This window comes from Malaclemys terrapin, chromosome 16, assembly GCF_027887155.1.
Source record: "Malaclemys terrapin pileata isolate rMalTer1 chromosome 16, rMalTer1.hap1, whole genome shotgun sequence".
Lineage (NCBI taxonomy): Eukaryota > Metazoa > Chordata > Testudines > Emydidae > Malaclemys > Malaclemys terrapin.
The window spans coordinates 19,314,383-19,337,379 of NC_071520.1; the positions used below are offsets into that span (position 1 = coordinate 19,314,383).

Consider the following 22,997-nt stretch of genomic DNA (forward strand, 5'->3'; position numbering starts at 1 on the left):
CTCACAGACCATATTAATGTTATCTAATCAGCCCTGCTTATTCAATTAAGAAGATGTGCTATTTCTCTTGGTGAATTGACAGGTGGTGCTTCTCAGATATGAATATCAGTCATTTTCCCCCTTCAGTCATGCACTGATTCCCATTTATCAAAATGACAGCCAGCCAGCGTGCCTCTCAAAATGTACTAATGAAATTAGCTGGAATCAATACTCCATTCAAAGTAACAAGATTAAGCCTATTGGAAAGTAGGTTTCATTTAATCATACTGACTGAAGATGACACTGTTTCAGAAGGGCCTGATTTCTGACAGAACCTGAGGTTGATCAGCACTGATCAGTGTCCTATACTTGTTGACCAGGTACATTTGCTATGAAAAATAAAACACTAGGGAAAATAATGCCGACAAATGTCTACAGTAGTGACACCATTCAAAGTTATCATAGATGTTATGACAAAGAGTTAGGAGACTTAGTACAAAACCTCATGAGAACTCCAAATTGCATCAGATTCTGGGCCAAATTATGCTCATATTTACACGATTGCCACCTCCCATTGACTGCACTGGTGCAGAATTTAGGCCAATATTTCTACGTGGCACTTACATTCCTCTGAAAGAGTAATTCATATAGGCCCTAATTCAGCATGGTACTTAAGCATGTGCATAAATTTAAGCTCATGAGCAAGCCCACTGACATGAGTGAGACTACACACAGTTTTTAAATTGGCTGTGTGCTTAAAGGACTTCCTGAATTGGGGCCTTAACCCTCAACCCTCCCCTGTGAATTATTGTACCTATTTTATGGTGGGGAAACTGAGATCAGCGGCAAAATGAGCACTAGAACATCTCTACCAAATTGCTCACCAAACTGTCAGCAATGGCGTGATGTGAGACCTCACACATCTCACCACTGGATCAGTGACTCCATTCAGACAGGGCAGAGATAATATTGCTGGTTTGAAGGCAGCAGCAGCTGGAAAAACCAATGGGATTTATAGCTACCAGCCTGAGTGAGAGAGTACAACTGCCACTCGTAACGCAGATAGACGTGACTTCCGAATGTTACATTCTGGGCTGCTCCTTGCATGCGCATACAGGGCAACTGTGCCCATGAGAGAGGTCTTTCCTTTGCACCTGGCAAGAGTGTGTGATCTTTTGTCTTTGGGAACGTGGTACAGTTAACCCGGCCATTGTCCCCTCCAGGTTGGATTGCTGTAATGCACCGTGTGTGGGGCTACATGTCAAGGCCACTCAGGAACTGATGCTTGGTGCTGCTGCTGCTTTCCTAAGGAGCCCTAAATGGCACAGGATCCAGACCCAAATTCTTAAAGGTATGTAGGTGCCTCAATACCTTAGAGGATCTGCGCCCTGGTTACTAGATTGACCATCTCTTTCCCTGTGCCGTACCAGCACAGATGAGATCAATAGAGAAGCTCCCTCCTTGTGAGAGGGAGAGCGCTGCTGGCAGAATGTTCTGCATAAGGGCTCCTTTGATTTGGAATTCATTCTCCTGCTAGTTCTGCCAATGCCTGGATCTGTTAGCCTGAGGGCCTGCTGCACGGCCTATCTTTTCTCCAGGGCATTTGGTAAGGATTGACTGAAGGTCTATAAAGTAGAGAAGGTATGATTGATTGATCACAGTTGAAAAAGGGAGTAATTTCTTAGGAAGGTCTGAGTCAGGATTTCAGCAGCTACAGGATCACGATAAACAAGAGTCCCGGGTGTGGTGATAGACAGATTTACAAAGAGATGTGTGGAGACCAGGGCCGGTGCAAGGATGTTTCGCGCCCTAGGCGAAACTTCCACCCTGTGCCCTCCCCGAGCCCTGCGGCAGCTCCCTGGCCCCACCTCCCCCGCCCTGAGGCGCCCACCCGCGGCACCCCCCTGCCCCCCGCGGCAGCTCCCCACCCCAGCTCACCTCTGTTCCACCCCCCCCCGAGCCCTGCAGTAGCTCCCCCACCCCCACGCTGAGGCACCCCCCCTGCAGCAGCTCCCCACTCCTCCTCCCCGACCTAAGGCCCCCCTCCCCTGTCAGCTCTCCCCCCAGACCGGGGAGCCGTGCGGCAGCTCCCCGCCCCAGCTCACCTCTGCTCTGCCCCCTCCCTGAGCACGCCGTCGCTGCTCCGCTTCTCCTGCCTTCCAGGCTTGCGACGCCAATCAGGTGATTGGCACCGCCAGCCTGGGAGGCGGGAGAAGCAGAGCAGGGACAGCGTGCTCAGGGAAGGAGGTGGAGCAGAGGTGAGCTGGGGCTGGGAGTTCCCCTGCGTGCCGCCCCCGCCCTTACTTGCTGCAGGTGGCCCTCCCTGCGCCCCCCTGCCCCAGCTCCCTCTGCCTAAATGCTGACGACGACCGGGGTGGCCGAAGATCCGGCTGCTGTGGTCGCCGCCGAAGAAAATGGCCCCCCCCAAATGCTAGTGCCCTAGGCGACCGCTTAGATCGCCTAATAGGTTGCACTGGCCCTGGTGGAGACTGTTGTACTAAGGCATGACTGAACAGATCTGCCCAGCTAGGCTCTGAGATGGATCTTTTTACATTTGAATATTTCTGATCAAGTCTGTACGATGATTAGTTGTAATACCCGCCCCCCCCCCTTTGACTGTTTACATGTGGGTGTATGTTGATTTTGCATGGATTAAGAGGGAAAGATGAATCTCAACATGTTTCCACTCTAATTGTACAAAAATCCAGCCTCGCACAGGTTGTGTAATGCCCTGCATTCTATGGTCCTTTGTGCTACCTCTCCAGAATGTCCTTATTCTAATTGCAGAGTGCCTGTACACTTTGTCAGCAGCTTGGGCCCTGAAATGAATCATGCTTTCATTACAATTCACTGAGAATTGTTTTCTCCTTAACAACCTTCCCCTGCCCAGACTATTTCCAAACCCAGACCCCAGTGAAGTTAACTGCCTCACATGAGTAAATCCTCTGTAGATGCTGTCCCATGTCAGCCTCAATGCCCACTCCTTCACCTGTCTGAGCAGCTTATAATAATCCATTCTCCCAACGAGTGCTGACAGCAGCAGCTCTGTTAGTCTGGGCCCATTGAAGTGCATATGGTGGCTAATTAAAAAGAAAAATGAGCTCAATGCTGTTCACTATGTGCTGAGTTAAATCTTAAGTGAACTTATAAACAACACCCTTAGTGCCCTCAGTTCCCCTCACTTGTCTTGATTATTTGAGAAGCATATGCTGTGGGGTGACTGCCTCGGTTCTATACTGTTGGAAAGATGATCATCTCAAGAGCACTGAGCGGAAACAGCTTGAGTTACGAAGGTGTTTCCATACGGCTTGTGAAGAAGCTCTGCTGTTAAGGTTGTCAGTAGCTTTGTCATTGAATCTTATTTTATTTGGTCCATTTATAGCAGCGCTTTCTCAGCCTGGAGCTCTTGAGGTGCATACAGCATTTGGGGGTTCCACATCCCACACTCCCAGGGTATATTTACACTGCAGTATGAGCCCACCCCCCCTTCTGTCTACACACACAATGTCGCAGTCCCTGGCTCAGATCCACAGTCGTAGGCTCCTGTCGGGGTGGAGGGTTTGAACCCAAGTCAAGCCAGGACCTGGGGTTCAAGTCCGATTGCATTGCAGAGTAGATGCAGAGCCCCTGACTTGGGTCCAGGGAGTTTGTCTAAAGTATCCCACAATCTTTCTGGGCCAACCTCCGCTGTCCTCTTTCCCAAGAATCACCAATTGACTCCAGGGAAACTGAAGCCACCCCCACTTGTTGTAGTGCAGCAGCTCACCGAGTCAGCATTTAACCTTTCCATTGCTTTCTGACTGATGAGCTGTAAACGCCCCATCAGAGACCCTTCTGTGTTTGCAATGGAGACTAAGCAGGGGTGAAAGTAGAAATAGGGACTTATCTGTACAGGGCTGCGTTGGGGCCGGCTCTGGCCCCCGGAAGGGGCAGGGCCTCGGGCAGAAGGGATGGGATGGGGGGTCAGAGCCAGCCCTGGCCCGCCCTGTACCAGTAAGTGCCCTCCCCTTCCCTGCCAGGGTAGCAGCGGCAGCCAGGGGCTCCGGCAGCAGTTTAAAGGGCCCAGGGCTCGGACACTGCTACGGCCCCTGCACTTTAAACCTCTGCCGGAGCCCCCAGCTGCCACTGCTATCCCAGGGCTCCGGCAACAGGGCTCCAGGGGCCATTTAAAGGGCCCAGGACTCCCACTGCTTCTACCGGCCCTTTAAATAGCCCCCGGAGCCCTGCTGCCGCTACCCCAGGGCTCCAGCAGCGGGGTTCTGGCGGCAATTTAAAGGGCCTGGGGCTCCAGTCGCTGCTAGGAGTCGCAGGCCCTTTAAATTGCCGCCTGGGGAAGCCGGGCCACCCTAGTACGGCGCACCGGCTCTTGCACAAGCAAGAGAAGTTCTTCAAAAGGTGCCTTCTCCATATTGCTGGCTTTGGTCGCTGGGAGCGCACAGACCAAAATGACTATTCGGCAGGATGTGTTAGTGGGCTGGTCAAATGTCCTGTCACGTGTAGGGCAGGCAGTCAAGTTTTCTCACACTGCACCCTGGTCAAAAGGCTACATTTGGGGAGGGTGCTAGGGTGATGTCCCGACATTTGTATCATGTTACTGCATCTGTGTGTGATGATGCACAGTTGTGATGATGCAATTTCCACTATACAACCTCACTTTGCAAAGACTTATGAATGTGTTTAACTTTACACACTGCATGGTGTCCAATCGATCTCAAAAGGACTAACCCACAGTGCAGAAAATTAAGCAACATCAGAAGCCTTTGCAACATCTGGATAGGAGGTGGACCTCTGCAACCTCTTTCAGCGGTGTGGAGACACAGAAGGTGGCTGATTGTCATTGCTTTGTGGAGCGTCACTGATTGATTTCATTTTCACTTTCCCGTCTAAGTGTGAGTCAGCACATTCTTTAGTGAATATGTTTAACTGAATTTTCCTAACTGACATTCAATATCCACCAGCATACTTACCTTTGTTATATATTCATTGAGGATTCAAAAGTATACTGTGCACCCAGCGGTGAAAGTAACTTACAGGACTTACTGGTACTACCGGAGTCCTGAGGTGGGCGTGGCCTCATCCGGAAGAGGCGGGGCCTCTCAAGATTTAAAGGCCCTGGGGCACCAGCTGTGGCTGGGAGCCCCAGGACCTTTAAATCAACCCGGGGCTCCCAGCTGCAGAGGTGGCTGGGAGCCCCCGGGGCTCAGGGGCAAATTAAAGGGCCTGGGGCTCCGGCCACTACGGTGCTCCGGGCCCTTTAAATCTCCACCGCAGCTCCGGCTGCTGGAGCTGCGGGTGGGATTTAAAGGGCCCGGAGCGCCTGCCACTGCGGGGAGCCCCGAGCCCTTTAAATCCCGGCCCCAGCCCAGCCGCCAGAGCCGCGGGTAGGATTTAAAGGGCTCTAGGCCGCCCGCAGCCGCGGGAGCTCTGAGCTCTTTAAATCCCGGCCCCAGCCCGGCCGCCGGAGCCGTGGGCAGGATTTAAAGGGCTCGGAGCCCAGCGCCCTTTAAATCCCCACCGCGGAAGCTGGTGCGGTCCGGCACGGTGTACTGGCTCTTGCTGGTACGCCGGACTGTACCATACCGGCTTACTTTCACCTCTGTGTGCACTACATCCATACAAAAGACACAGTCACTGCCCCAAAGAGTTGACATTCTAAGGGTCTGAATTTGAACTACTCAGTATGAAATAGGCGATAACTGAAAAACGTATCTAAAGTGTGCATTTCCAGGATTTTGTGGTCTTTTGAGAGGTAGTGTGGCCCAGTGGATTGGGTATTGTACTGGGACTCAGAAGATGTAGGTTCTTTTCCTCGCTGTGCTCCTGGGTGACCTTGGGCACCTGTGCCTCAGTTTCCCCACCTTTAAAATGAGGGTTGGGGGAAAGGGAAAGGAGATTTATCATCTTTGTAAAGCACGTGCTTTAAGTGAAATCTACAGCTGAAAAATCCTCAATATTATTTTGTCAAAGGTTAATCTTTACTTCATAGACGTGTTTAAGTATGAGAATGTATTTAAATGTGCAACTGAGCAAAAGCCCAAAAGATAGGTGAGTTCATGGGAAAACTCGCTCTTTAATAGTAACTAACAATGGCCAGTACAACAAAAGCAGACCCAGTTTTCTCGTTTTTTTTTTATGACAGCTTGTTTCTATAGACTATGGATTTCCAAACATCACAGAATAGCTGATAATGGCTTCAGCTAATAGATCATAAATGGCAAAGGACTGCACAAATTAGCTCATCATCTTAAAAATCAATAGCATAGAGGCTGTGTGTTCCAAATAGTGACAGAACTAATCTGAGGATGTTGCCCGATTCAGCAACTGAATGGAAATACCATTACAGAACCAGATGCTTCCCTACCATTCTCCCCCGTCCCCTTTTTCTCTTTTTTTGCAAGCCGTTCATATTCTATTGGTGCTAACAACTGCAACTAACTCTTCTGTGTATCTGAAGTCCCTTGAAATGAAAAGAGGCACCAAAATAAAGAATTAGCAACATGGTAAATATTACACCATCAGGGTTAAGTTTGGCCCTTGTCTTACCCAAACAGGGGAGTAAGATTTCTTTACCACCTATTTCCATTTGCTTGTCTCAGTAAGATCTTGTGTTCAGGTCTGGAACATAACCCAGTCTCATTGCAAGCAACTGGGTAGGTAGGGAGCCATAGAAGGGTGAGGAATGAGTAACCTTTGGCTAGCTTAGCCAGCCAAATGTAAACGAGGAAAAATAAATGGCATTCTTTCAAGGGCTGCGGTAGTTACATCTGATGGAGTACAAGGGAATGATGGGACACATTGTGTCTCAGAGGGGCACCTCAGCATCACAGTGCCAACTAGAGCTGCTCTTGAGGCAGTGCAATTTAGCCCTGGTCTACACTGGGCAGGGGAGAATCGACCTAAGATATGCAACTTCAGCTATGAGAATAGCATAGCTGAAGTCAACGTATTTAGGTCGACTTACCTCCCGTCCTCACGACACTGAGTCGACTGCTGCCACTCCCCCATCGACTCCACTTGCGCCTCTAGCGGCGGTGGTGTACCAGAGTTGACGGGAGAGCGCTTGGGGATCGATTTATCGTGTCTAGACTAGACACGATAAATCGACCCCTGATAGAATGATTGTTACCCGCCGATCCGGCGGGTAGTGTAGACCTGCCCACATCACTCCTTGCTGAAGGCTATGTCTGGAGGCACAATATAACCCTATAAACTTGCTGATTAACAAGAATCCATCCTGGCCGTGGGGTAGAGTGCCACTCCACCACATCGTAGGCCTGGTATTAAAAGCAGATTTGACAATCACAGAGACTTGATTTTGCACCATTATCCTAAAGTTCACTGCATCATTGGTTTAACACCACTTGAGCAGTGTGGTCAACTGGGCTGATGATAATCTCCAGTCCACCGGAGTGACTGCAGATGTGATCAACATCAGAACCTAGCCTATCCGTTTTCCAGGGACAGCAGGGAAATCTGCTAAATTCACATGTATGAGATAGTGAGAGCAATGCATGGAATTCTACTCCATCTATAAGAATAACTCCAGCACTCGTCATCATACAGTGCCTCAGACAATTTATCTGGGATTCTCTCTCTCTCTCTCTCTCTCTCCATACTTTACACATTAGTTGTTTTTTCCTCACTGATCCCTGTGCTGTCACATTACTCCCAGCAGTCTACTTCAAGAACAGAAGTGAGTTTCATTATCATAGCAAAATTGCAGTGAGAGAGATAGGTGACAGCCTCACAGAATCAGGGGAGGGAGAGAGGGCAGAAAGAAACTGAGTCCATTGTAAATATCAAAAATAAAGCACTTTAATACAAGATCCCCCAAGGAATCCATTAATTTGACTCACAAAATCCCACTAACAATAATCATGGGAAATCATCCCTACTACATAAAATCTACTTCTAAAGGCCAGACAGAATCAGGCAAAAAATCCTTGTGGTGAGATGCAAGCTTCATTAAGTACTGAGTTGCTATGCTCTGGAGAGCAGCTTTATAGTTCCTTAGCTCCACCTCCTCTTGGTTCCATCCAGTCATTTCCCTCCACCTCAGTGTTATTCCCCTCCCCCTCCATTGTGTGTGTGTGCGTGTGTTTAAAAAAAAAAAAAAAAGAAAGTAAAAAAACCAAAACATTCCACCTTACTTGCTCTGGATTGGAAGAAGAGGCCACCAATAACAAACCATCCAAGGGAAAACAAAATCAGAACAAATCAAGCTAACTAATATTTGACAGTTTTCCACTCTCCACTGGGAAGTTCCAGGGCTGTTGTCCTTGCAGTACTGCATTCTAGCTCCAGGTGGTGCTGTCTAAAAGTATAAATAGCACCACTTACCACACCCCTTGCTTTCAGGGATCTAACATGGAGTCAAGCAGATGCTGTGGGTTCTCCTGCTTCCAGAGAAAACTATCAAAAAACACTGCCTTAAGGTACGAATGCCCTCTTAGTCTCTGTTCTTTAGACCAAATGGAAGATGCTAGCTCTGCAGCTTGTCCCTTGGAGCTGGGTCTCCTCTTCCCTTGGAGACTTTATGTATATCTCAGGAAGGCTTTTTAATCTCTCTTTGAATTAACCCTTCCAGGGTTTTATTTCTTAGCTTTCTCTGTTTCCAGTGGCAACTTGCACGGTCACAGTTGTCCTTGAGAGTATTTAAAAGGACCTCCTGATTATGGGCACAAGCATACCGTCCTTAGAGCCTGACTAGCAACTGGCATGTTATTCCATGAATAGTTCCACTGAAAGTAGTGAGGAGGAGTTTGAGTAAGGACAGCAGAATCTGGCCCTGAGAGAAGCTTGTTTGAGGACAAATGACTCTTGTGCAACCAGTGTATTTTCTCCTGGCACGCCAATCCTGACAGGTTGATGGCATGCTATTGCCACATTCGGGTATGCTTCTGAGCTGGTGCAAATTGAACATTCAGGTCTTGTGGCTTAGGTACTGGGCTAGGATTCAGGAGAAAAGGCTTCAATAATGCCCGACTCCTTTGCAGACCTCCTGGGCAATCCCTGGTGACTTGTTTAATCTTTCTGTGCCTCTCTTCCAGCCCATAAACAGGGATAATTGCCTCCAATCCCTTTTCTATTTAAATTGTAAACTCGGGTGGGGAATGTCTCTTTCTGTGTGCCTGCACAGTGCCTAACACAATAGGGCTGATTTTTGAAGTATTTAGGCATTACTATACTATTACTACTACTACTACTATTAACCACTCCTGTCAAAAGCAACAGAGGGTCCTGTGGCACCTTTAAGACTAACAGAAGTATTGGGAGCATAAGCTTTCGTGGGTAAGAACCTCACTTCTTCAGGTGCAAGTAATGGAAAACTCCAGAGGCAGGTATAAATCAGACTCCTGTCAAGACATTAAACAATCAGAGCATTCAAGCCTGAGGACAAATCAAGAAGTCCACCTGACAAAATTGTGGTCACAAAAGGTCAAGAGACTCTTTAGAATTTATCAGGTGACCTTTTTTCACCCCTCTATCAATCAGCTTTATTCTCCTTTAGTTTGCCCCATAGAGCTGTTTTCCTATAGTTATCCTTGGCATCTAGAGTTCCTTCAAACATTTCAGCGGCTAGGAAACAAAACATTACGAACATGAATAAATTACGCTTATACCTGGCACTGAAGCCTGCAGCTCAGATAAATTATTAGTGGGGGGTTTTGAGAGACAAACCTCCTCTCAGAAATCATTGTCTTTAATGTAGTGATGGGTTCTGATTTAGCTTTCCTATAATGTCACTTTTTCCCTTGCACATTCTGCTCAGGCTGTGAACCTGAGTGCATATTTAAATGCTTCACAATACATTAGTATTAAAAATGTATCAGTTATTTTCCTTTCCACAGTGCCTAGTGCACTTAAATGCATCTTGAACCAGATGCATTATCCAATCAGTAACTGGTTTGGCAGGCTTTTTAAAAAAATAAAAAATGAAGCCATTTTGAGAATCAAAACAAAACATCTTCATTGGAGCCAGAGTACATGAATCAGCATTAAAACCAAACTAGGACTCTTTTTTAATGTTCATTTAAGTGTTCCAGCAAAATGCTCAGACATGGTTGTTTGCTAGCATGGGTATCAATAACATACCCACAGTAAAGCTAAATTGGTCAAAACAGCAGGAACAAGTGGACAAGTACTGAGAAGAACTTGAAACAATGTAAGATTAAACTAAATCTACATGCCCTGTATAGCTTTCTAACTATGGTCTCCTTTCATAAGCTAGTAATAGCTCCCTGGGGGGGTGCACATAACACAGCCTGTAATTTCTTTCCTCGCCCCAAAATTACACTTAGCTTGAATCTAGGAAATAGCTTTTCTTTACTTGAAGTTAAAATGTAGGATAAAAAGGGTAATTGAGGATCATTCTAGTAGCTCGGAGACACCTTATTTTAAAACTCACAAGGCTGGATTGTGCCATGTCTGCACGGCCCTGCACTGGGACCATTGGATGAATTGCAGCAGCTCAAGGAATGATTGGGGAGAGCTAGAATCCCTCCCTGAGCATCCCATTGCACAGGGGATGTGCTGGTTGCAACACTGGGGCCCTGCTGTCCCCCATTTCAAGGATGATCGCTCGTTTCAATCTCAGCGTTATCTACATTCCACGCAAATATATCCCCTGGCTTTTATTTCTAGAATGTATTTACGCTGGAGGGAAAGAATTGTGAAGCTTACGCCACCGCTTTACGGCCCGCTCCATTTTCAAGAGAATCCAGGCTGCCTGAATCAAATGAGACACCAGGAGCCCTGAGAACATTAAAAGCCATTTAAAGCTATTCTGCTTCCATCTTTTACTGCCGCACTCACTGCTGGTGAGAATGAAGGCTGCGGGGGAGAATGTTAATGTAATGAATATTCATTAAATGATGTTACTCTTGCTCACAATGGGTCCCATCAGGTTCCTCCAACAATGGAGGATGCTCTTTGGAAGTTTTTTTGCTTGTTGGTGTTTAATGACTTTATGTAGCTCAGAAGGAGCTTAAGGGGTAGTTATAGACTTCCTAGTTAGGCGTTGTATAAAGGTTTTATCAGCATGAGTTGTGATGGGTGCATTGTGCCCAAGTGGTGACATTATGAATGAGTTATGCAGATCCTTTGAGCAGCAGGAGTTTCAAAAACTAGGCTGTTCGCCTGAAATTAAGTTCAGTGTTCTAAAAAATAAGCTAAAAATATAGGTGATGTGCCACAGATGTTGCTTCTCAGGGCTGTCCCTAAGCACAAGTAAGAGGACTAGTTATTTGAGTATTCACATTGCATTAGCAACAAGTCTGAGGGCTAGTTACTGGCAAGAGTGGGTGGTGGTGCTCTACTCAAGCTCTTGGTAGATATGTCTGCTGAAAATGGTAAATAGAGAAATATTTACCAGTGTTGGCATTTAAAGTGGCGTCATTGGGTTTCAGGGACAACATGCTTTTGAAATGATTTGCACAGTTCACAACTCTTCCTGAGCTGTGGCTTCAGGCAGACATTGAGAGTTGATGCTACTGCATCCCATTCATTCAGAAGCTTTTTTTTTCCTTTTTTTCCCCAACCATAATATTTGTTAAATGAGAGCTTAAATTCTGCAGAAACTGATGGGACCATTAGAAAAGTTCTAATACAGGGTACCAGGTTAGTCCAGACAGCTGATTTTTCCCCAGTCCAACAGTGGGGCTTATAAATTGCACACCCAAGTCTCCAACCCCTTGGCTGTCAGTGATTCTAGAGAAAAAAGGCCCATTAGCTCTGACAGCCAGCTTTCTCCTTGGGGTCCCACTTATCTGAAGTTAGGGTGACCAGATAGCAAAGGTGAAAAATCGGGAAAGGGGGTGGGGGGTAATTGGCACCTATATAAGACAAAGCCCCAAATATCGGGACTGTCCCTATAAAATCGGGACATCTGGTCACCCTGTCTGAAGTCTGGTGTTGGGTCTTTGGTCCTGCTGGTTTCCATATTGCCTTGTGAAAGGGCGCAGCTGAAACATGCAGTTAGCAAGGTGATAAGTATACTATACAGCTGATTTAAAGTTAAAGACTATACTTGGGCAGTCAATTAATCGCAGTTAATGCATGTGATTAACGCAAAACAAATAAACTAGATTAAAAATATTGTTGTGACTAATCGCAGTTTTAATCGCACTGTTAAACAATAGTAGAATACCAATTTAAATTTATTATAAATATTTTGGATATTTTACTACATTTTCAAATATATTTATTTCAATTACAACATAGAATACAAAGTGTTCGGTGCTCACTTAATATTATTATTTTTTATTACAAATATTTGCACTGTAAAAAAAACCCCCCAACAAATAGTATTGTTCAATTCACCTCATACAAGGCCACTCAGTCCTACTTCTTGTTCAGCCAATTGCTAAGACAAGCACATTTGTTTACATTTACGGAAGATAATGCTGCCCGCTTCTTATTTACAATGTCACCTGAAAGTGAGAACAAGTATTTGCATGGCACTTTTGTAGCTGGCATTGCAAGGTATTTACATGCCAGATATGCTAAACATTCACATACCCCTTCATGCTTCGATTTGTAGGCTCTAAAGTTTTACATTGTTTTGTTTTTGAGTGCAGTTACGTAAAAACAAATCTACATTTGTAAGTTGCGCTTTCATGATAAAGAGATTGAACTACAGTACTTGTATCAGGTGAATTGAAAAATACTATTTCTTTTGTTTATCTTTTTGCAGTGCAAATATTTGTAATAAAAATAATAATATAAAGTGAACATTGTACACTTTGTGTTGTGTTGTAATTGAAATCAAAATATTTGAAAATGTAGAAAAACCTCCAAAAACATTTATAATACATTTAAACTGGTATTCTATTATTGTTTAACAGTGTGATTACAACTGCAATTAATTGTGACTATACCTTTCATTACTTGGACTCTCCTAGCAGCTTATCAAGGCAAGTCAGGGCTGAAGAAACAAAACATTATGTTACATGGGGTTTACATGGACATTGGCTCACGTTTTGGCGGACCGATCATTTTCCATTAGGTTTAGCTGAATTTTTCAGTGATTGAGGTCTCTAAGGCCAGTGCTGTCTCTACAATGAGAATATATTTTGCTGTTGGGATCTACCTATTATGGGAGATAATATGGCAATCTTGAAGCATTATTAATGGTTGCATTGCTGTGTAGCACCCAGTCATTCACTGCCCACAGCAGGCAGCCATAGGTCAAATTGCGGGCAGGCAATATTTAATCCAACTCTACAATCCAAAGTACATTTATTTTAGGGAAATATGAGACAACATACAATTTGCTCTGGTGAATAAATAAAGTGACTGGGGTTTATTTACTAAGCTCTTTAAGTAAACTTTAGGTTAGTATTTCAATGCCCGTGGAATGATCAAGCTGAATCAACACTAAGGACATTGTGCGAAGAGCTTCAGGACCTAATAAAACTCAGGAATGTGCAACATGGTGGCAGATGAAATTAATATAGAGAGAAGGGCAAGATAATGGCACATCTTGTAAGCTATTTTTGTGTAGCGATGAGTTCCAAATTAATTGTGATTTCCACGGGGGTGAACTCAATAAGCATAGCAGTGGTTCAGTAAGCAAGTAGATGGGTAAACTGTATTATGAAAAGGCTAGACTATTTTGAGAGAGAGAAAAGGTGAGTGAGGTAATATCGTTTACTGGACAAACTATTGGTGAAAGAGAGAAGCTTTCAAGCTCCACAGAGCTCCTCTTCAGAATATTCTTCATAGAATGTTTTATGATATTTATTTGTGCAATGTATCTAATGGATCATTTTTAAAGGACCTAGCACTGAAATAGCAAAGGTTATAAAAACACAGCAGGGCTGTTGATCAGTTCTACATCCTATTTTAGATGTGATCATATTCTGGCTGATTGTGAAGGTGTTCAAGACATATGTTACAAATGGAGCTATGCAGACAGGGAGCTGTGGGGAATGGGAACAGCTGGGGGCTTCTGCATGGATCCTTGGAAGTCAACGAGGTTTAAAGGTGATCCCATGGCCTTTCCCATGGGGAGGAAGAAACTCTGCCTTCCTGATTGGGGGAACACACAAGGGGATCCACACAGGATCTCCCTCCTGAGCTCCCTCCCATGGCTTTTACTGCAGAAGGCAATGATCTGACCCCGCCCCCCATAATAATTAGTAGCAGAGTGGACTGAGTATTCTGACCCCAATTCAGCCAGGTAACTAAACCTAATGTGCTTAGCCCCACTCATGTGCTTAAAGTTAGGCACTAGAAGTGGTCAAATTTTTTCAAAGAAACATTTTAAATAAACGGCCTTTTTTGAAACTGGAAATGCGAGTGAACATTTCATTTTGTAGAAATTTGGGTGGGTTTTTTTTTTGTTGGGGGGGGGGGTTCATTTTGTGTTTTACAAAACCCCAAACTGATTTTTTTTTCATTTTTGTATATTGTCTTTTGCCCCACCTTTTTCAGTGGCAAAAAATGGGAAGAAGGCAGGAAAGAAGAGAAAAAAACGAGGGCAAAAGTTTTTGATTTAAAAAAAAGAATCTGTGATGAAAAATGTTGATTAAATTTTTTTTCCCATCTGTAAACAGAAAAATATTTTTCTGTTTTTCAAAATTTGTCACAAATAAAATTAAACTCTGGGCCAGAGGGCTCAGCATCTGGCAGGACTGAAGCCTAAAATACCTACCACTTTATAACAATGTTCAGTTGTTTCAGATGCTAACTAGGTCCTTTTCTTTTTCTAAACAGGGAACATGGGATCTGACTAATATTTTCCTGAAAAGCTAAAAGTGTCATCACCACAGACATGATTGTTTAAAAGATGCAGTTTTGTGCTTGATTAACTCAGTATCATTATTTCATATCAAAAAGAAATTTGGCTGGGGATAAGTCTATAATATTATTTTTTATTATTTTTTATCCCAGGTGGAAAACTCACAGGTGGAATTTATTTGTAATGTATCCGAAGATGCTCCCTGCATACATTTAAAATATATACTAGAACAGATAACAATAGAGAATGGTCACAATCAGATCTCTGGGCTAGTAGAACACGTGTACTCCTAAAATTCTCCCTACAAGGCCTGAGGCAAAGCCCCTTGACATCAATGGGTGTCTTTCCATTGACTTCAGAGGGTTTGAGTCAGACCTATAGGGCGTTGTCTGTGCTTTGGAAATAACCCATGCTAGAGTTCATCATGGTGCTCCATTTTAAGGTTATATTACTGGAAAGAAGACAGTATAAAGCTTGTATGATACGTGGATAGGCTGCATCCCACATATCGTCTATTCTGTGACATTTCCAACCCAACTTTGCAAGATCAAGAATGTCAGATAATTCTGATCTACCTCAGCTTAACTTTGGAAGGCTTGGCTTAACTGAACCCAGATTCTGAACCTTCAGGTGTTCATTTGTCACTACTTTTAAATGTGACTTTTCTGGCATCTGTGGCAAGCCTTTCAATGGTGTGCTGCTTTTTCTGTTGAATAACTGAGGTTCTCCATCCTGTTCCTCTGGGTGCACTTCTGGTAGGGCCCTGGCCTAGGATTGCAGAGATCTGGGTTCAAATCCCCACCTTGTTACGGGCGCCCTGTGTAATCTTGGTCAAATCACTTAATCTCTCAGTGTTAAAGAGGAATAATAATGTTTCCTTTACCAGTCTTGTCTATTTAGAGTGTAAATCTTTGGGGTGTGTGCTGTCTCTTAATAAGCACTCTTATAGTGTCTAAGACAACGGGACCCCAGTTGCCGTATAATTCAATAATAGTCCAATGAGTGTTTTACCACTGACTTTAATGATTGCTATGACCGCTCGTAATATTTATTTGCGAGATGCTTCCCATTCTAAAACTAAGCTCCTTGTAATCCTCCTTTTTGGTAACTGAAAATTTGTTCTCTGCTCCCTGTATTCCAGCTCTGTCCCTGACACAATCCCTTTTTCTTATACTGTCAAGCTTTTTACTGTACTCAATTCCAGCCCCCTCTTGCGCTCCTGCCCCCCACGTGAATGGTCATTTTGAGTGATCTGCCTCCAACACTTCCAGAATGGAGCTGGAGTCTATTAAGATTTAAAGAGATCTAATGCAAGCAGACAGGCAATAGTGGGGATTTAATTTAGTGATAAAAAGAATGTAATCAAATCTCATCATGTGGACATAGAACCATTACCAGAATTGCAGATTGTTTTCATACTTCAATACCCTCTCCATTATGAAGCAATTAACTCTCTCTCATATTTTTTTAAAGAACAATAGCATTTGTTTCACATGATGCTTCTGCCTCTATTCAGATGTGCGCTACATGTTGGATGAATCTTTACTTTGTAAGAGGGTTCATATACTTCACGTGGTCACGACTCCACAAACTGTCTTTAATTTTGATATATAAAATAACTTAGATCATAATGTATGTTTTAGGCTCGCTTGTTTTAATGTGCAGTTTTTCAGTGGAATGATTGTTGCTTCTTCTGGAAGGAACCAGCTGTAAAAACTCTTCTGAGTGGCTGCCCCCTCATTAGGTGGTATGGATTTAGCAAATGATTTTATTTCTTTGCCTTCATTTGCAATTGCCTCTGATAATCATGCTAAATCTAGATTACCAGCATGATTTGCATTAGCGGGTTTATGCCACCATTCTTTGAACATCTGGTGTAGTTCACAACTGCAAATGCCTGCCTTGGCCTTCCATTCTTTCCTTTAGCTCCTTTTTTATTCTTTTTGCAGCTCTTTGTACTAATCAGCAACAATCAGAGGAGAGAGCTGGTGTGCTGAGGAAGCACAATCTATACACTTTCAAGGGAGCATGGTGCTGTAATTCCCTCCGCGCTTGGAGAAATAAAATAATGACTGAAATTTACATTGACTCAAAGTGAACAAAAATTTACATTTTCTTAATACCAACCCCCCTGCCCCCCAAACAAAAACCTCAACCACATTAGGATTACTACATTTTTAAAGTGCAGGAAAATTCAGATTGAGTTGAGGGCATTCTTATAATTCAGTGTTGTAAGATGGGGGGCAGAGGGAAGAAGCCCTGGTGGTATTATTAACTTTAACCTAGAATTCCTGGGGCTCAACCAATATCTGCTATTAGCTTGTATTTTTTTTTAATTACTGCATTTATCTGAAGCCTTTCCTTGGAGGAGGGTTCCAAACAGCTTTATAAACCATGATGAATGTTCCAGACTTTGTTTATAAGAGATGGGCAAGATGCAGGAATTACTGCTTGAAATTCTCTAGCTTGTGGTATGCACGAGGTCAGAGTAGATTATCATAATGGTTTTAAAAACCTCTGGGGGACATCCTGACCCTATTAAACTCAATGGGAGTTTTGCTGTTGACTTCAGTAGGGCTAGGATTTTTCCCTATATGTCTATTATGAACAGCTTGTTTGTTATACTTGAAAAATGTGCTTAAGCGGTGTTTCTCAAACTGGGGTCACTGCTTGTGTAGGGAAAGTCCCTGGCGGGCCAGTTTGTTTACCTGCCCCATCCACAGGTCCGGCTGATCGTGGTTCCAGGCCAATGGGAGCTGCTGGAAGCAGCATGGGCCGAGGGACTTACTGGCCGCCGCTTCTAGCAGCCCCCATTGGCCTGCAGCGGCGAACCGTGGTCAGTGGGAGCCGCAATCGGCTGGACCTGCGAATGGGGCAGGTAAACAAACCTGCCCGGCCCGCCAGGGGCTTTCCCTACACAAGCGGTGACTCCAGTTTGAGAAACACTGTGCTTAAGGAAGTGCACAACACTACACAACCTGTTTGTGGAGAACTCCAGGGGGAAGCCCTGAGGGGAGCCTAAGAGGAATGCATGGAGAAAGTCAGCCCAGGGGCTGATGAGGAAGCAGATTATCTTCGACAGGAACAAATTGCCCTGTTAATAAATTAAAAAGGTAATATAGAAAGAGAGTCTAGAGTCTCTCTCTCTCTGCGGTCGGGGTTGGATGTAGCCCCTCAATGCAGTGGGTGACCATTCTCAGCAGCAACCTCTACCCCAGCACTGCAATCCTAATCCTGACCCAGTGAGGGGGTCATGCGGGGTGACGGCATGCGGGCTGCTTGCCCCACACTCACCCCGCAGTGTTGGCTCCTGTCCTGTGGGGCTGGGCTCAGCTCCCCTCTCTGGGATGTTGTGCCCCGGCACACAGGATCGCATCACCATTCAGGTTTGATGGAGGAGTGGCCAGGCCAAATCTGTGTGAGTGGGGCTGTGACCTGGCGTGCAGGATCACTGTGCCACTCAGGTTTGGCCCAGCTGCCCCTCCATAAATCCTGAGTGGTGCTGCTATCCTGGGCACCAGGTTGCAGTGCGTGGAGTGGGGAGCTGCGCCCAGCCCCGCAGGACAGGAGCCACTGTTGTGGGGTGAGTGCTGTGGGTGGGCTTGTTCTTCAAATCCCCTTGCCCCCCCCACACTCTGGGGCCTCCCCGGCCCCCCTGTGCACTGGGATGGAAATAAGGTTGCAGTGTTGGGGTGGAGAGTGCTGCTGAGGGTGGTTGGTGCCCCACCAGCAGTTTAATATAGCACACCCATTGAATCGGGTGGCTATAGCTGTGCCTGACCATAGACAACTGGAACTCCGAGAGAGAGAGAGAGAGAGAGAGAAGTTTATGTTTGCCTGGTTTTGCACCCTTGGTTTCGTGGTTTCTGTGGGTGCAATTGAATGCGTGAATCCGCGCTAGGGCTGCCCCTGTCAGTGGTGTCTAGACTCGCCCTACAACAAAGGAAAAGGTGTGCCCCCAAGAGTCCCCTGTGCTTTTATTTGTCGATCTCAGAATGCAAGAAGCCTTTTTACTTTTGATGTTCATCCTAGAGCTCACGCCACCTTATGTTGGTTTGATTATCCTTCACCCCTTCTTTGCTTTCCTGAGGGTCTGGAGTACAGGCTGAGGCTTCTGGGGAGTTTAGCCACGCTGCTATGATCCTCCGTCTGGTCTGATCTCCTTCCCTGTCGCTCCATCAACAAGCGCTTAGCTCCCTGTTCTCCCTGTTTCCTGGAATACAACTTTTTGCTTCAGGCTGAAACCTGTGGCTTGTGGTTAGTCTGGGCTCTGAGCGGCTCTAGCAGCATATACATTCTTCCCCTCTATGGCCCTGATCCAGCAAAGCACTTCAGCACATACTTAACTTTAAATCAACTTAAGCACATGCTTTAGTGCTTTGCTGTATTACACCCCAAGAGGAAGCCGCGTGTGTATTGTTGGATTCCTTCAACTTGAATCTTACCCATCTAAAATGTTGCCCTTTGTCTAATCTCTGCACAGAGGAGGAAACCCAATTAATATTGCTCGGGCCCTTGGATGCCTGATCAATAACATGCCCTTAGCTTTGAGAACAGGTTAAATATTCAAGGGCAGAGTTTAATGGCTGCATAGTATGCACCCCTAAAGATGAGCTATTTCATGCAAAACCCGACTTCCGCTGCTTAATGGCCTCCAAGAAGGCCTCTGTGCTTGAGGTGCTATATGTGTTAATGGAAATAACCTTATCAGAAATCTTATCTTGTATTCTTTTTGATCTTCCTGATCAAATTGCCAGTATAATTGCCTATACAAAGATGAACAGAAATGCAAAGTTGTGCTATAAATTCAGCTGTTTGGGCCCTGCTTGTTAATGCCAAAAAGCCTTGAAAAAGCACTTGGACTCCACAGGGGAGAGATAAATTAGACCCCAGATGACATGACTGAATTTTATACTACCAATGGGGTATCTCTTTTAAGTTAAATTAGATAATGTTAGAATCCACCACACAGCATCACACTTTTATTTTAGGGGATTTGGTTTCAAATCAGATTTGAAAATTTAAATCCAATTGTGACAGAGTGCAGGGAGGGAACAGGTGAGCCTGCATTCAGATGGCTCTGACACCCATTAATTCCCTGGAGAAGGCTGATTGGGGTAACTGAAGTTAATTGTCTAAAGAGCCAATTAGCCTGTGAGCTGAGAACTGTTAGAAAGGCACAGGAAGGAAGTGCAAGGGGGAGGAGCTGAGCCCAGAGTCCAAGTGATTTCCTGCAACTGGGACCTTTTCTCCTCTTGGGCCCTCGGAAGAGGATAAGAGGGATATTGTACGTTGTACTTTCTGCACAAAACTGTAAAGGTGTTGGTGGAGTGTTGTATCAACCAGGCAAGGTACTAACAAACTTCAACAGGACTTGATTTTTAAAGTGGAAACCTCTTTACCAAGTTGCTGCTGCACCCTCTGTTACTCTCACTTTGCCTCCTCAACTCCTCCCCCCTCCTTCCTGTTTCCTGTCCTTTCAGACTCCCAAAAGCCAGTGCTCCCAGTTCTAATAATTACAAGCAACATCTAAACACCACAGGGAGGGATCTGAACTAACCAGCACAGAGTGGGTAATCAACCAGTAAAGTCTAAGCAAGTTTTTGTGGCACAAGAAGGCAGGAGCAGACCGTGCTCTACTACTCCAGTGGATGAAACTAACACATATCAAATGCCACTTGTGATACTTCTGCTCGTTCAGAACTGCTGTGAGACTCGCCAGGCTTGGTAAGTTTAGATAAACTTGTCCTTTCCCAGCATGCCTTATGTGTGATCTCAATTTCATGCCTCATTGATTAAGGTTCAGCTTAAGCTCCAGCAGGAATGGGAAAAAAACCTACAGAGAGATTCCCTAGAGTGACTGGCTTTCTGGATCATGTCAGAGAGGTTGAGGCACACTGGTTCAGTTCTGTGGCCATCTCAGCTCATTCTGAAAGCTGTCAAGACCAGTATATCCCGCAAATGACGTTGAAACACAATATAATAATGCTTCTTCTGACACCAGCATTTATTCCCACACTTGGAACTCGGCTGCTTTAATAAAATAACCTACATCAAAGTAAAATCCAGGACTACCTTGCCAGATTGGAAGTTCCAATGGGAATTACTGCATTTTGGATACTACCAAGTAAGTGAACACAATAAAGAAACCAAGGATGATTCAGTACAAAATGTGCCTCCTTCATTTATGTTGACACTTTACATGTAGTTGTAACTATTTATAATACTTCATAATATATCAGTAAATGCAAAGCAGTGTATTTTGTAATCAACCAACCAAGGGTTAGCAACAGGAGACATGCAGGATGGCTGAACAGGAGTGGGGCAAAGGAGAGCCAACCATTTGTTTGTCTTGAACTGTGAACTGGAGATAATTGTATTTTATTTATTCATTCTTTTAGTTCAAAATGTAAAACTAAAAGTCTGTGCGTGAGATCTAGGCATCTTGATAGCCTGGCAGTGGCAGATTTAGAGTTAGTGGGGCCCTGTGCACAGCTTCGTTTTTGGAGGCCCCCCCTCGGGACCCACCCAAGAAAAAGAACATTTTTCATTCTTTTTTTATTCACCCTCCTCCTATATTATAAGTAATAGGAAGTAAATGAAAATAAAGTGAGGTACCTTGATTGTTTTTGTAGCCTAACTTTTTTTTCACAGACCACTTGAAAATTGCTGAGGGTCTCGGTGGACCACTTAATGATCTTTCCAAATGTTGTTTGTACCGTTAGCTAACTATTGTAAAGTGCTTTGGATAAGAGCGCTTTATAAAACAAAAACAAAAAACGTAATAGCCTTTCCGTGGTACACCTGAATGGAGTTCTCAGACCACAGTTGAGATGAAAGCTTGTATTTGCATTATGCTAACGTGAAAAATGTATAAAAAAATAAAAAGTATAGATGACACATGAATGGAAAAATAAAAGTTAACTTCCACTGAAGAAACTTATTCAGTTTGAAAAAAAAAATTTATTCAGGTAGCTTTTTTTCCCTACACTTTTTCTTTACAAAATCATCAATTAAGTCATCGTAAGTAATATTTTGTAAAGAGGCACTTTCAATTGTCAATATTGCCAAACTTCTCAAATGTTCCTGACTCATCATATTTGGCAAATAATTTTTAACTCGTTTCAATACAGAAAAAGAACGTTCACCAGAAACATTTGTGACAGGTATTGTTTAAAATATTTTCAGAATGGTTTCTACATTTGGAAGGGGTGCCCCCAAACTGTCACGTATAATTCTATACGAATCAACTGGTGATCTCGAAGCACAGACCTCATCATTTTCAATGAAATGAATGAAATGTTTCACTTCATCTTCAAAAAGATTTGTGTCTATGTTCTCTGGGTAGATTTCACTTAATTTCTTACTGTAGTGGTTTTTGGCATTTTCATTCATGTTTCTGTCAAAAAACACACAAAATAAATCAACAGTTTTCTTTAGAGATTCACCTCTACTCTGCAATTCCACTATTATTGTGTCACAAATAACATTGAAGGTCTCAACAATGATCTTCTCTTTCCCTTTTAAATTGGTTTCATTGTCTCTAGTTTTATCGAAAAATAACATCCTGCTTTTTTTACGCTTCTCATCGGATATATCAGAGGAACCTATATTTTCTGTTAATGTTAGTACCTGTGCTTCCACCGAGCTGTAGTCATTTCGAACTTCCATGACAAAACTTTTAACTGAGGCTAACAGTTGTGCAGCATTCAGTAAATTTGTATCACATTTTGCAGCCATTTCCTGATGGCATTAGCAAATACCTTGGCAGAATATATCCTGGCTCACACCTCTCAGCCCTTCCCAGAAGCCAGATCAGTTGGTCCAAATTTGTTGACTTGCCAAAACTATTTCAGCCCAAGAGTAGGGCCTGAGGCAAAGCCGATTGCCATCAGTGAAAATACTCTCATTGACTTCAGTGGGCACTGGTTCAGGCCCTTAGTGAGGTTCCACTGTAGGATAAGTCAACTACAAGTGTTTTGGTGAAGCTTTATGATTGCATTGGTTTTGCAAATAGGATTATGTGCCAATGTAATGGAGCATGTAGAAGTGTCCACTTCTCTACAACCAGTGGGTGACTTTCAGGTTTCTAGACCTGGATCTTTTCTTTTCTTTTTGGAGTATATTTTTTTTCAATCTTATGACTGTGTAAGTGTGGGCAGGGGCTTCTATTAGAATGTTGGTTAACTTTTGTCCCCCCTCTTTTGAAAAGAAAACATAAAAGCAATGTTAACAATCTTTTATATCAAACTGCCTCGAGGTCCATGTGCCTTTA

At 44.2% G+C, this 22,997-nt stretch overlaps 1 protein-coding gene across 1 annotated transcript in view; it reads left to right on the forward strand.

The window, feature by feature from the left end:
* The first annotated feature begins 1,286 nt into the window (after positions 1-1,286).
* GALNT9 (polypeptide N-acetylgalactosaminyltransferase 9) overlaps positions 1,287-22,997 on the forward strand; it is a 331,540-nt gene continuing 309,829 nt past the window's right edge. The window contains exon 1 of the mRNA XM_054007015.1: positions 1,287-1,330. The gene's annotated coding sequence lies outside the window, so the exon portion shown is untranslated. The remainder of the gene's footprint in view (positions 1,331-22,997) is intronic.